General features: G+C 47.9%; 1 long non-coding RNA gene across 1 annotated transcript; it reads left to right on the top strand.

Annotated features, from left to right (window-relative positions):
- Positions 1 to 299: 299 nt before the first annotated feature.
- Positions 300 to 2,171, top strand: LOC106566419 (uncharacterized). The gene is made up of 2 exons (XR_001319874.2): positions 300 to 1,484; positions 1,553 to 2,171. It is a non-coding gene; the product is annotated as an uncharacterized lncRNA (long non-coding RNA).
- The last annotated feature ends 3,373 nt before the right edge of the window (positions 2,172 to 5,544 follow it).

Here is a 5,544-nt window from a genome sequence, read left to right as displayed (position 1 = left end):
GTTTTACGCCAAACCCTTACTGGGTTTTCGCTGACTGGCTGTCCCTCAAGTGTTGTTTCTACAGCTCTAGTGGACTCCGGTGCCGGCTGGATTCTTCATCGTCCAGGCCCTCGACTCCTCCCTGAACTTAACCTCATCCTCACTCTCCTCTCCTTTTCCTGTCCAAGCCCTGGATACTCGACCATTGGGATCCGGCACAATTACGCACACCACAACACCACTCATCCTCACCGTGGGAACCATGCCCCAGCAAAGCCTTATCTTCCTCATCACCACTGCACCGGTACACAAAGTCATCCTTGGCCTCCCGTGGCTCCAACTTCGTAACCCCACCATCTCCTGGTCGAGGATGAGAATTACCACCTGGGGACCAGGATCCCGGAAGACCTGCTGTCCTGCTCCCTGTGGTTCCACATTGGTGGAGGGTTCTGCGAGTGCCCTCCAGCCTATCAATATGTCCTCCTAAATCGTTGGCCCCGTGTGTTTGGATGTAGACGTGGACATCCGCCAGGCTCTGTAGAGGGAACCCGCTCCTGCTACCTGCCCTCCAGAGCGCACCTTTGTCCATGCAGGGCTGAGAGATCGGCTGTTGACTTGGGCACACACATCCCTCGCTACTGGACACCCAGGTGTCACCTGCACCATCCAATCCCTCTACGATAAATACTGGTGGCCCACCTTGGCGCAGGAAGTCACCCACTATGTCAACTCATGCACCGTATGTATCCAATCCAAATCTCCCTGTTACGCACCTGCAGGGAAACTACTTCCCGTGCCTCAGCGGCCTTGGTCACATCTGTCCATAGACTAACTTATCTCCCCCTTTCTGATGGTTTTACCCCTATTATGGTTGTTGTTAACAGATTATCTAAATCATGCTGTTTTATCCCTCTCTCTGGTCTACCTACCACTCTCCAGGTCGCTGAGGCAATATTCCAGTAGGTCTTCAGGCACTATGGCCTTCCGGAGGAGGTCGTTATCCAACCGTGGTCCCCAATTCAAGTCGCAGGTCTGGATAGCCTTTATGGAGAAGCTGGGGGACACGGTCAGCATCACATCCGGGTACTGGCCTTAGTCCAACGTGCAGGTGGAGAGGACCAACCAGGAGCTGGAGAGGTTCTTAGTGGGCCCGGTTCCTTTCCTGGGAGGAATACACCCAGAACTCACTTCGTCACTCCTCCACCGAGCTGTCTCTCTTCCAGTGCTTCCTGGGATATCAGCCGGCCATGGCTCCGTGGACTCAGACCGAGGCCCCTGCAGTGGACAAGTGGTTCCGATGTGCAGAGGAGGTGTGGAATGCCGCCCACGTAAGGTTCCAATGCTCTGTCTGCTGACAAAAGTATCAGGTGGAACATCACCGCAATGAGGCTCCCTTGTTCCATCCTAGTGATCGCATGTGGCTCTCTGCCAGGAACCTCCCACCCTGCCGGAAGCTGAGCCCCCAGTTTGTGAAGCCCTTCAAGGTCCTCCGGAGGGTTAATGAGGTAACTTACCATTTACAACTCAACACCAACTACCGGATCTCAACCTCTTTTCATGTTTCCCTTCTCAGGTCAGTGATTCCTGGTCCCCTTGCTGATGCCCCCCCCCCTTTCTGATGCCGTCCCCCGCGACACCCCTCTGCCTCCCCTAGACATCGATGGGTCCCCTGCATATGCCGTCAGGTCCCTACTGAACTCCCGACGTCATGGGGGTCGGCTTCAGTACCTGGTGGACTGGGAGGGGTATGGCCCAGAGGAGTGTTTTTGGGTTCTGGCGGCCGACATCCTGGACACCAACATTGTCTAGGATTTCCAGCTCCACTGTCCGCAGTTGCCTGCTCCTGGCCCTTGGACCATCCTCCTGGCCGGCGTCATCCTGCGGCTGGAGCCAAGCATCAGGGCTGGGGCACTGTCACCTCTACTCCCGTTCCCTTTCTCCGGCGCTCCACGTCACTGGTCTACTAACCACAGGTCCTGGCAACCATCATTACGCACACCTGGCAATCATCATTACGCATTGCTCCCCATCGTTATGCACACCTAATCAGTACCTTGATTACTTCCCCTTTATTTAGCCCTCAGTAGCCTCAGTCTTCAGGCAGTATTGGTTTTGTTTTTCATGCCTAGTACGCTTCTCTTGTTATGTATATCTTCATGTTCTTCGTTATTAAACTCACCAATTGCACCTGCTTCCTGGCATCTACTTTACACATATGTACAAATTCTCACATGTAGGAAGAACATCATACAATTTGTATCATTCCAAAAATTATTTAATTTTAAATTTAAAGAAGTTAATTCAACCATATCTTGATGATCAATACACTGCACCATATACAGTGGGGATGAACAAGTATTTGATACACTTCCGATTTTGCAGGTTTTCCTACTTACAAAGCATGTAGAGGTCTGTAATTTTTATCATAGGTACACTTCAACTGTGAGAGACGGAATCTAAAACAAAAATCCGGAAAATCACATTGTATGATTTTTAAGTAATTAATTTGCATTTTATTGCATGACATAAGTATTTGATACATCAGAAAAGCAGAACTTAATATTTGGTACAGAAACCTTTGCTTGCAATTACAGAGATCATACGTTACATGTAGTTCTTGACCAGGTTTGCACACACTGCAGCAGGGATTTTGGCCCACTCCTCCATACAGACCTTCTCCAGATCCTTCAGGTTTCGGGGCTGTCGCTGGGCAATACGGACTTTCAGCTCCCTTCAAAGATTTTCTATTGGGTTCGGGTCTGGAGACTGGCTAGGCCACTCCAGGACCTTGAGATGCTTCTTACGGAGCCAGTCCTTAGTTGCCGTGGCTGTGTGTTTCGGGTCATTGTCATGCTGAAAGACCCAGCCACGACCCATCTTCAATGCTCTTACTGAGGGAAGGAGGTTGTTGGCCAAGATCTCGCGATACATGGCCCCATCCATCCTCCCCTCAATACGGTGCAGTTGTCCTGTCCCCTTTGCAGAAAAGCATCCCCAAAGAATGATGTTTCCACCTCCATGCTTCACGGTTAGAATGGTGTTCTTGGGGTTGTACTCATCCTTCTTCTTCCTCCAAACACGGCGAGTGGAGTTTAGACCAAAAAGCTATATTTTTGTCTCATCAGACCACATCACCTTCTCCCATTCCTCCTCTGGATCATCCAGATGGTCATTGGCAAACTTCAGACGGGCCTGGACATGCGCTGGCTTGAGCAGGGGGACCTTGCGTGCGCTGCAGGATTTTAATCCATGATGGCGTAGTGTGTTACTAATGGTTTTCTTTGAGACTGTGGTCCCAGCTCTCTTCAGGTCATTGACCAGGTCCTGCCATGTAGTTCTGGGCTGATCCCTCACCTTCCTCATGATCATTGATGCCCCACGAGGTGAGATCTTGCATGGAGCCCCAGACCGAGGGTGATTGACCGTCATCTTGAACTTATTCCATTTTCTAATAATTGCGCCAACAGTTGTTGCCTTCTCACCAAGCTGCTTGCCTATTTTCTTGTAGCCCATCCCAGCCTTGTGCAGGTCTACAATTTTATCCCTGATGTCCTTACACAGCTCTCTGGTCTTGGCCATTGTGGAGAGGTTGGAGTCTGTTTGATTGAGTGGGTGGACAGGTGTCTTTTATACAGGTAACGAGTTCAAACATGTGCAGTTAATACAGGTAATGAGTGGAGAACAGGAGGGCTTCTTAAAGAAAAACTAACAGGTCTGTGAGAGCCGGAATTCTTACTGGTTGGTAGGTGATCAAATACTTATGTCATGCAATAAAATGCAAATGAATTACTTAAAAATCATACAATGTGATTTTCTGGATTTTTGTTTTAGATTCCGTTTCTCACAGACCTCTACATGCTTTGTAAGTAGGAAAACCTGCAAAATTGGCAGTGTATCAAATACTTGTTCTCCCCACTGTATGTCCTCAATGGACAGCTATACTGTAGGTCATTCTACACTCCACGTAGAACCCTTTTGGGTTCTATTTCGAGCCTTCTGGGGAAAGGTTTACCAAAAAGGGTTCTACCTGGAACCAAAAAGGGTTCTATCTGGAACCAAAAAAGGTTCTACCTGGAACCAAAAAAGGTTCTACCTGGAAGCAAAAAAAGGTTCTTCCTGGAAGCAATAGGGGTCCTTCAAAGGGTTCTCCTACGGGGACAGCCAAATAACCCTTTTAGGTTCTAGATAGAAAAAGAAGGTGCTAAGAATATGCTGCATACCAATTTGTCATCTTTGTTTCTAAAAGGCTCTATCACCCTTTCACCACAACTCATTGTTGCTTTCAGAGAACTCATGCAGTGACAGCTCAATGATGATAGAGGTTCACCATACAGATAGAGATCAAACTCCTAAAATACTATCTCCCTCCCTATGGTTCTAAGTGGTTTTCATATACTTTAAATGTAATTTAATAAGGAACACACACAGAGAGAGAGAGAGAGAGAGTAAGAAAGAGCAAGAGAGCAGAAAGTGAGAACATGTCTACTGCCTGTGTGTGAGCCGTACCATACAGTTAGTGTACTGTACAGTGTTCCTCCCAGTGAACCAGTGTCATAGCATACAGTTAGTGTACTGTACAGTGTTCCTCCCAGTGAACCAGTGTCATAGCATACAGTTAGTGTACTGTACAGTGTTCCTCCCAGTGAACCAGTGTCATAGCATACAGTTAGTGTACTGTACAGTGTTCCTCCCAGTGAACCAGTGTCATAGCATACAGTTAGTGTACTGTACAGTGTTCCTCCCAGTGAACCAGTGTCATAGCATACAGTTAGTGTACTGTACAGTGTTCCTCCCAGTGAACCAGTGCCATAGCATACAGTTAGTGTACTGTACAGTGTTCCTCCCAGTGAACCAGTGTCATAGCATACAGTTAGTGTACTATACAGTGTTCCTCCCAGTGAACCAGTGAACCAGTGTCATAGCATACAGTTAGGGTACTGTACAGTGTTCCTCCCAGTGAACCAGTGTCATAGCATACAGTTAGTGTACTATACAGTGTTCCTCCCAGTGAACCAGTGAACCAGTGTCATAGCATACAGTTAGTTTACTATACAGTGTTCCTCCCAGTGAACCAGTGAACCAGTGTCATAGCATACAGTTAGTGTACTGTACAGTGTTCCTCCCAGTGAACCAGTGTCATAGCATACAGTTAGTGTACTGTACAGTGTTCCTCCCAGTGAACCAGTGTCATAGCATACAGTTAGTGTACTGTACAGTGTTCCTCCCAGTGAACCAGTGTCATAGCATACAGTTAGTGTACTGTACAGTGTTCCTCCCAGTGAACCAGTGTCATAGCATACAGTTAGTGTACTGTACAGTGTTCCTCCCAGTGAACCAGTGTCATAGCATACAGTTAGTGTACTGTACAGTGTTCCTCCCAGTGAACCAGTGTCATAGCATACAGTTAGTGTACTGTACAGTGTTCCTCCCAGTGAACCAGTGTCATAGCATACAGTTAGTGTACTATACAGTGTTCCTCCCAGTGAACCAGTGAACCAGTGTCATAGCATACAGTTAGGTTACTGTACAGTGTTCCTCCCAGTGAACCAGTGCAGTGTCATAGCA

Source organism: Salmo salar, chromosome ssa13, assembly GCF_905237065.1.
Source record: "Salmo salar chromosome ssa13, Ssal_v3.1, whole genome shotgun sequence".
NCBI classification, from domain to species: domain Eukaryota; kingdom Metazoa; phylum Chordata; class Actinopteri; order Salmoniformes; family Salmonidae; genus Salmo; species Salmo salar.
This window is presented reverse-complemented; position numbering and strand designations above follow the sequence as displayed.